Here is a 9,965-nt window from a genome sequence, read left to right as displayed (position 1 = left end):
GAAGAGTATAGTGTAGAGTAGACTAGAGTAGTGTAAAGTAGAGTATAGTAGTAGAGTAGAGTAGTGTATGGTAGTAGAGTCGAGAAGATATATAGGGAGAGAGGGATAGAGGGACAGGGAGAGAGGAGAGAGGGGCAGGGAGAGAGGAGAGAGGGATAGCGGGACAGGGAGAGAAGAGAGAGGGATAGCGGGACAGGGAGAGAGGAGAGAGGGATAGTGGGACAGGGAGAGAGGAGAGAGGGACAGGGAGAGAGGAGAGAGGGATAGAGGGACAGAGGGATAGAGGGACAGGGAGAGAGGGACAGAGGGACAGGGAGAGAGGGATAGGGGGAGAGGAGAGAGGGACAGGGAGAGAGGAGAGAGGGAGAGAGGGACAGTTAGAGAGGAGAGAGGGATAGAAGGACAGGGAGAGAGGAGAGAGGGATAGAGGGACAGGGAGAGAGGAGAGAGGGACAGGGAGAGAGGAGAGAGGGAGAGAGGGACAGGGAGAGAGGAGAGAGGGAGAGAGGGACAGGGAGAGAGGAGAGATGGATAGAGGGACAGTTAGAGAGGGAGCGAGAGAGAGGAGAGCGGGAGAGAGGGACAGGGAGAGAGGAGAGAGGGAGAGGGACAGGGAGAGAGGGACAGGGAGAGAGGAGAGAGGGACAGGGATAGAGGGACAGGGAGAGAGGAGAGAGGGACAGGGAGAGAGGAGAGAGGAGAGAGGATAGAGGAGAGAGGGATAGAGGGACAGGAAGAGAGGAGAGAGGGATAGAGAGAGAGGAGAGTGGGAGAGAGGGACAGGGAGAGAGGAGAGAGGGAGAGGGACAGGGAGAGAGGAGAGAGGGACAGGGAGAGAGGCACAGGGAGAGAGGAGATAGGGATTGAGGGACAGGGAGAGAGGAAAGTGGGATAGAAGGACAGGGAGAGAGGAGAGAGGGAGAGAGAGACAGGGAGAGAGGAGAGAGGGACAGGGGGAGAGGAGAGAGGGATAGAGGGACAGTTTGAGAGGAGAGAGGGATAGAGGGATAGGGATAGAGGAGAGAGGGAGAGAGGGACAGGGAGAGAGGAGAGAGGGACAGGGAGAGAGGAGAGAGGGAGAGAGGGACGGAGAGAGGAGAGAGGGAGAGAGGGACAAGGAGAGAGGAGAGAGGGACTGGGAGAGAGGAGAGAGAGAGAGAGGGACAGGGAGAGAGGGACAGGGAGAGAGGAGAGAGGGATAGAGGGACAGGGAGAGAGGAGAGAGGGACATAGGGACAGGGAGATGAGGAGAGCAGCATATCTGTTCTCCTGGGGTATAAAACCACCCAACCCAGTCAATGTAATTACCTCTCATGACTGTAGCTTATGCACCTCCCTCCCTCCCTCCCTCCCTCCCTCCCTCCCTCCCTCCCTCCCTCCCTCCCTCCCTCCCTCCCTCCCTCCCTCCCTCCCTCCCTCCTCTCCTTTCCCTCTCTCCCCTCCTCCCTCCCTCTCTCACCTCCTCCCTCTCTCCCCTCTCTCTCCTCCCTCCCTCTCTCCTCTCTCTCTCCTCTCCACCCTCAAGCAACAGTAGAGCGATGAAATAGATGGTTCTTTCCTCACAAGACAACCTGACTGCATGTTCTACAGTCATCGCCATAGAAACCATGCAGCGGTTACACAGGTCTAGAGATGAAAAGCAAAAGTGAGGATTTTCCTACGGATTGTTGAACCTACACAGAACAAAAATATAAACGCAACATGCAACAATATCAAAGATTTGACTGAGTTACAGGTCATAAGACTAAATCAGTCACTTGAAATAAATTAATCTATCAAGGCACAAGTTGTGACCCAAATGCATACACAGGAGGCAGATGGTTGGAGTCTTACAATGTTTATTCATCCAAAAGGAGTAGGGAAGAGAATGGTCGTGGACAGGCAAAAAGGTTCAAAACCAGATCAGAGTCCAGGAGGTACAGGGTGGCAGACAGGCTCATGGTCAAGGCAGACAGAATGATCAGGCAGGTGGGTACAAAGTCCAGAAACAGGCAAGGGTCAAAACCGTGAAGACTAGAAAATGGAGAATAGCAAAAAGTAGGATAACGTGGAAAAACGCTGGTTGACTTGGAACATACAAGACAAACTGGTACAGAGAGACAGGAAACACAGGGATAAATACACTGGTACAGAGAGACAGGAAACACAGGGATAAATACACTGGTACAGAGAGACAGGAAACACAGTGATAAATACACTGGTACAGAGAGACAGGAAACACAGGGATAAATACACTGGTACAGAGAGACAGGAAACACAGGGATAAATGCACTGGCACAGAGAGACAGGAAACAGGGATAAATACACTGGTACAGAGAGACAGGAAACACAGGGATAAATACACTGGCACAGAGAGACAGGAAACACAGGGATAAATACACTGGTACAGAGAGACAGGAAACACAGGGATAAATACACTGGCACAGAGAGACAGGAAACACAGGGATAAATAAACTGGGGAAAATAAGCGACACCTGGAGGGTGTAGAGACAATAACAGATCAGGGCATGACAACAATGTGGATTTCACATGACTGGGAATACAGATATGCATCTGCTGGTTACGGTGACAGATACCTTAATCTTGGTACTCCCTCTCCCGGATCCGGGAGAATTGTCATCAACTGACACTAATTAGCATAACGCAACGGACAAAAAATATTACTCGAAAATATTCATATTCATGAAATCACAAGTGAAATATATTGAAACACAGCGTAGCCTTTTGTTAATCACCCTGTCGTCTCAGATTTTGAAATTATGCTTTACAGCCAAAGCAAGACAAGCATTTGTGTAAGTTTATCGATAGCCTAGCATAAGCATTATTCCTAGCTAGCAGCAGGCAGCTTGGTCACGAAAATCAGAAAAGCAATCAAATTAAATCGTTTACCTTTGATGAGCTTCGGATGTTTTCACTCACGAGACTCCCAGTTAGACAGCAAATGTTCATTTTGTCCCACAAAGATAATTTTTATAGCCGAAACACCTCCGTTTGTACTTCACGTTTGGTTGAGAAATCCACCGGAAACTGCAGTCACGACAACGCCAAAAAATATTCCAAATTAGATCCATAATATCGACAGAAACATGGCAAACGTTTTTTATATTCAAACCTCAAGGTGTTTTTCAAATCTATTCGATAATATATACTCACAGACAATATTTTTACAGTTTTGGAAACTTTAGAGTGTTTTCTATCCTAAGCTGTCAATTATATGCATATTCAAGCCTCTTGTCCTGACAAAATAGCCTGTTTACTTTGGGAACGTTATTTTTCCAAAAATGAAAAAAGTGCCCCCTAGTTTCAAGAGGTTAATTAAAGAAATGGGCCTCTCAATTATATTTTTGTGCATTCAAACTGCCATCAATAAAAATGCAATTGTGTTCGTTGTCTGTAGCTTATGCCTGCCCATACCATAACTCCACCGCCACCATGGGGCACTCTGTTCACAACGTTGACATCAGCAAACCGCTCACCCAAATTCTCTAAAATGACTTTGGAGGCGGATTATGGTAGAGAAATGAACATTACATTCTTGGGCAACAGCTCTGCTGGACATTCCTGCAGTCATCATGCCAGTAGCACCCTCCCTCTAAACTTGAGACATCTGTGGCATTGTGTTGTGTGACAAAACTGCATAATTTAGAGTGGCCTTTTATTGTCCTCAGGCCCCGGCACAAGGTGCACCTGTGTAATGATCGTGTTGTTTAGTCAGCTTTTTGATATGCCACACTTGTCAGGTGGATGGATTATCTTGGCAAAGGAGAAATGCTCACTAACAGGGATGTAAACAAATTGGTGCACAACATTTGAGAGAAATACATTTTTGTGCATATGGAACTTTTCTGGGATCTTTTATTTCAGCTTATGAAACATGGGACCAACACTTTATATGCATTTATATTTTTTGTTCAGTGTCTATCATCATCAACAGAACTAAGATGAAGAGGGTACCATTGTTTTGTAAATGGACAACATTTTTAGGCCAAATAAATGAGAATAGCTCCATTCAAGGTACTGTAATAAAGATAGCATGTCCTCAAATTGCCAACTACGTACGTGCAAAGAGCCTGTCCATTCAGGAAAACACAGAATAGACATGAATGCAGAACACTTGATACACTCTACAAGGACATATAAATGTAGACGTAGATGTGTAAATATATTGGCAGTAGGGAGCGTTGGGACGAAGGGACTTTGGAGAAACAACAACAACTCAGAGGTCAAGGGGTTAAAATCAAATCAAATAAAATACAATTTTATTTGTCACATACACATGGTTAGCAGATGTTAATGCGAGTGTAGCGAAATGCTTGTGCTTCTAGTTCCGACAATGCAGTAATAACCAACAAGTAATCTAGCTAACAATTCCAAAACTACTACCTTATAGACACAAGTGTAAGGGGATAAAGAATATGTACATAAAGATATATGAATGAGTGATGGTACAGAGCGGCATAGGCAAGATACAGTAGATGGTATTGAGTGCAGTATATACATATGAGATGAGTATGTAAACAAAGTGGCATACTTAAAGTGGCTAGTGATACATGTATTACATAAAGATGCAGTAGATGATATAGAGTACAGTATATATGTATACATATGAGATGAATAATGTAGGGTATGTAAACATTATATTAGGTAGCATTGTTTAAAGTGGCTAGTAAAATATTTTACATCATTTCCCATCAATTCCCATTATTAAAGTGGCTGGAGTTGAGTCAGTGTGTTGGCAGCAGCCACTCAATGTTAGTGGTGGCTGTTTAACAGTCTGATGGCCTTGAGATAGAAGCTGTTTTTCAGTCTCTCGGTCCCAGCTTTGATGCATGTGTACTGACCTCGCCTTCTGGATGATAGCGGGGTGAACAGGCAGTGGCTCGGGTGGTTGTTGTCCTTTATGATCTTTATGGCCTTCCTGTGACATCGGGTGGTGCATTGTGCAGACCTCACTACCCTCTGGAGAGCCTTACGGTTGTGGGCGGAGCAGTTGCCGTACCAGGCGGTGATACAGCCCGACAGCCTGTAGAAGTTTGTGAGTGCTTTTGGTGACAAGCTGAATTTCTTCAGCCTCCTGAGGTTGAAGAGGCGCTGCTGCGTCTTCTTCACGATGCTGTCTGTGTGGGTGGACCAATTCAGTTTGTCTGTGATGTGTACGCCGAGGAACTTAAAACTTACTACCCTCTCCACTACTGTTCCATCGATGTGGATAGGGGGGTGTTCCCTCTGCTGTTTCCTGAAGTCCACAATCATCTCCTTAGTTTTGTTGACGTTGAGTGTGAGGTTATTTTCCTGACACCACACTCCGAGGGCCCTCACCTCCTCCCTGTAGGCCGTCTCGTCGTTGTTGGTAATCAAGCCTACCACTGTTGTGTCGTCCGCAAACTTGATGATTGAGTTGGAGGCGTGCGTGGCCACGCAGTCGTGGGTGAACAGGGAGTACAGGAGAGGGCTCAGAACGCACCCTTGTGGGGCCCCAGTGTTGAGGATCAGCGGGGTGGAGATGTTGTTGCCTACCCTCACCACCTGGGGGCGGCCCGTCAGGAAGTCCAGTACCCAGTTGCACAGGGCGGGGTCGAGACCCAGGGTCTCGAGCTTGATGACGAGCTTGGAGGGCACTATGGTGTTAAATGCTGTAGTCGATGAACAGCATTCTCACATAGGTATTCCTCTTGTCCAGATGGGTTAGGGCAGTGTGCAGTGTGGTTGAGATTGCATCGCCTGTGGACCTATTTGGGCGGTAAGCAAATTGGAGTGGGTCTAGGGTGTCAGGTAGGGTGGAGGTGATATGGTCCTTGACTAGTCTCTCAAAGCACTTCATGATGACGGAAGTGAGTGCTACGGGGCGGTAGTCGTTTAGCTCAGTTACCTTAGCTTTCTTGGGAACAGGAACAATGGTGGCCCTCTTGAAGCATGTGGGAACAACAGTCTGGGATAGGGATTGATTGAATATGTCCGTAAACACACCAGCCAGCTGGTCTGTGCATGCTCTGAGGGCGCGGCTGGGGATGCCGTCTGGGCCTGCAGCCCTGCGAGGGTTGACACGTTTAAATGTTTTCCTCACGTCGGCTGCAGTGAAGGAGAGTCCGCATGTTTTGGTTGCGGGCCGTGTCAGTGGCACTGTATTGTCCTCAAAGTGGGCAAAAAAGTTATTTAGTCTGCCTGGGAGCAAGACATCCTGGTCCGCGACTGGGCTGGTTTTCTTTTTGTAATCCGTGATTGACTGTAGTCCCTGCCACATACCTCTTGTGTATGAGCAGTTGAATTGCGTCTCTACTTTCTCTCTATACTGACGCTTAGCATGTTTGATTGCCTTGCGGAGGGAATAACTACACTGTTTGTATTCGGTCATGTTTCCGGTCACCTTGCCCTGATTAAAAGCAGTGGTTCGCGCTTTCAGTTTCACGCGAATGCTGCCATTAATCCACGGTTTCTGGTTTGGGAATGTTTTAATTGTTGCTATGGGAACGACATCTTCAACGCACGTTCTAATGAACTCGCTCATCGAATAAGCGTATTCGTCAATGTTGTTGTCTGACGCAATACGAAACATATCCCAGTCCACGTGATGGAAGCAGTCTTGGAGTGTGGAATCAGATTGGTTGGACCAGCGTTGAACAGACCTCAGCGCACACACACACACACACACACACACACACACACACACACACACACACACAAACACACACAAACACACACACATACACACACATACACACACACACACACACACCACACACACACACACACACACACACACACCACACACACACACACACACACACACACACAAACTCCCTCTCTGAGTGATGTTTAAAGGACATCCTATCAGTAATCAATACACCTGATCCCCTTGATGACCAACGATTACAATCAAAAGCAGCCAATGAGATGAACTCAGCAGTGATTAAATAAATCACACCATCAAAAATCATTGAGTCCCTAAGTGACATTTCTTAACCCCTTCTTAACCCCTTCTTAACCCATTGAAGGGTTTTACTGTAGATTGACTTTGGGTTGAACTTCAGATCAGATTTCTCCAAATTAACAGCGGCCAATAAAATGCTGTTTCTATAAGTACATAATGAGACATGTTGTGGATTTTGTGCCATTTTCTCAAAATGATCCTTCAATTTAGGCTCAGACTCACAATAGCGTCATCTGTTTTTTTTTTAGCCTAGAGTATGGTGCTCAAACACAAGTCTGGCAGGATTACTGACAATGTTAAAACATTCAACTGTTTATGTGAAGACAGTCCAAACCTGCATCTCTTTCTGTAACAGAACCAACAGACAGAGGTGTAAATAACACTGAGGAAATGCAGGAGGCTCTGTGACTCAGCACCAGGCCTGGGTTCAAATACTATTTGAAATGATTTCAAATGATGTATCTGGGCTTGATTGAGCTTTCCTGGTGCAATAGAACCAATAGAATAGTCTCGAAACAATCAGCCCCACCCATCTGGTGCACCACGCAACTAAAGCAAATGCTAAAAAGAATTTGAAATATTTCAAATAGTACTTCAGCCCAGATCTGGCGAGTAGGCAGGCAGGTCCAACACAGCAGTGGTGACATACCCAGGCCAGGACAGGCAAGGGTATGAGAGGATGCTCCCTTCTTTCCCTTCTCCCCAAATTAAATCAAAATCAGTCACTCAGGGGAAATAAACTCACTCTGGGGTGGAGGAGACGACGACTCAGAGGAGGAGAGATCTGCCAAGATGAAATCAGGCCCTATGGACACAGCATAATACTGAACTGTAGTGATGGGGGGAGGGAGGGAGACGAATACAGATATTATAGAGAGAGACAGACACAGAGGGAGATTGAGAGAGACAGAGAAACAAAGAGAGGGGGGGAGACAGAGTGAGAAAGAGACAGAGACAGAGAAAAATACTTAACTTTCAAAATATTTGATTTGGTCCACAGAAAGGAGAGATAGAGAGAAAGAAGAGAGAGAGAGACAGAAATTGAGAGAGAGAGATAGAGAAAGAAAGAGATCGAGTGAGAGACAGAGACAGACACAGTGGGAGAATGAAAGAGAGAGTGAGAGTGAGCGATACAGAGAGAGTGAGAGACTAAACTTTTTTTTAAGTTATTTTGAGTCTGGTCCATACAAAGGAGATATGGAGAGAGAGAGAAAGAGAGGGAGAGAGAAAGAGAGCGATGTAAAAGGAGAGACAAATAGAGAGAGACAGAGTTGCAAACATCTTGATGCCAGACCTCCTTCCGTCACCACAGTGGAGGCTGCTCTGTTTTCCACTGTCTTTATAAACAGCTAAATCAATATGGCCGCCTCTCTGACCTGGAACTTCCCACCAGTCGATAAGCTCACAAAGAAGCTTTCTCACAGGAGCACGACAGCTCAGCAAAGTCCCCCCCTTTGGGTATTAAATGCAGTTCTTACAGGCACTACTCACTAACCTTATGGCTTTAATTAAATAATTGTCATGGGATATGTATGTGCAGGCTATCCCTTACAAAAAAATAACTTGGAAAAAATCGTGTGAAAAAGGACAAATCACATGATTTGGCCCCCGGGGACTGGAGATGCTCACCCCTGATCTAGCAGGACATATTCAGTCTTAGTGTAAGGGGCATTTAGGGTACAGGCCGGTGCTGATGGTGGATGACAATACCAGGCTGTCATGCCCAGCTCCCGCTCTCCCTCTCTTGCGCTCGAGGGCGGCAGGTTGCCCTTCATTATGCACACCTGTCACCATCATAACGTGCAGCAGCGTTCATTGGACTCACCTGGACTCCTTCCCTTTGTTGATTGCCCCGTCTATAACTGTCTGCTCCCCCGTTTGTTCCCTGTGTCTGCATTAATGTCGTTATGTGTTCATGTCCAAACACTGTCCTGTCATGTTCCATGTCTGTTGATATTAAATGTTCATTCCCTGTACCTGCTTCTCGTCTCTACCAGCGTCAACCCTTACACCCAGCAACAGTCAACAAAGAGCTATTTGAAAGTGTGATGGTTAAAACCAGCAAGTCATATTGTTTGGGGACATACTTGGGGAAACAACCGAGCACTGAAGGTGATCCATGGTAAAGAATGCCACCTATTGAAGATCTGTCTTTCAGAAAAAGGTTATAACCAGAAAGGTTAACATCAGAGTTAAAAACACTCTTTCTCATTAATCACGTCTCAGTAATGATCAACACATATGCATTGGAGCTGTGAAACCACACTCAATTTTAGGTAATAAGCTTCTAGTGTCACGGTGCAGAAAACCCAGGCTTTTAGGAGAGAAGAAATAAGTGAAGCAGATATCAGAGCACAGGTCATGATTGGGGCTAGCAACAGTAGATGGGACAGGGTGTACATGCACATTTCCCGATATTACCAGCAGTAATACAATCAGGACAGTGATAGATCTGCATTGTTGATTTTTTATGACATTTGAATGTGCATCAGATGGCAACAAGATCATATTGTACAGCAATTTCATCAAGTATCATGACTACGAAGCGGTGGTTAGAATAGGTTGGGAGGCCAAGAGTCAGTGTAACCAATAGAGAGTTAGAGTCCCGAGTGTGGGAACAAACAGTCTGTTCAATGGTCGGGTTAACAAGCAAGTTCATAGTCAACCAAGCACGCAGGAGTCATGGCATAAATAGCATAAAAACAAAAATTTAACGACTTGGGGCTAGGCATTGTAAGTTCAAAGAGTCACTCGCCCCAACAATGCGTATGTGCTGAAGGTGAGTGAAAGCTCGGGAGAGAGGAGATAGTGTGGTGTGGTTACCTGTACCATACAAGGGGAGACAGGCCAGGCAAAACGGTGAACAGATCGGCAGGTGGATGAGAGGGGGCAGCACTGAGCTAGCCTGCGATGTCACTTCCTGGAGTAGCTAAAACTGCTTAAGTCTCCATTAGAGGTTGACCGATTAATCGGAATGGCCGATTAATTAGGACCGATTTCAAGTTTTCATAACAATCTTTTGGACACTGATTTGGCC

The sequence above is a fragment of the Oncorhynchus clarkii genome, chromosome 30 (genome assembly GCF_045791955.1).
Source record: "Oncorhynchus clarkii lewisi isolate Uvic-CL-2024 chromosome 30, UVic_Ocla_1.0, whole genome shotgun sequence".
Taxonomy (NCBI): domain Eukaryota; kingdom Metazoa; phylum Chordata; class Actinopteri; order Salmoniformes; family Salmonidae; genus Oncorhynchus; species Oncorhynchus clarkii.
This window is presented reverse-complemented; position numbering follows the sequence as displayed.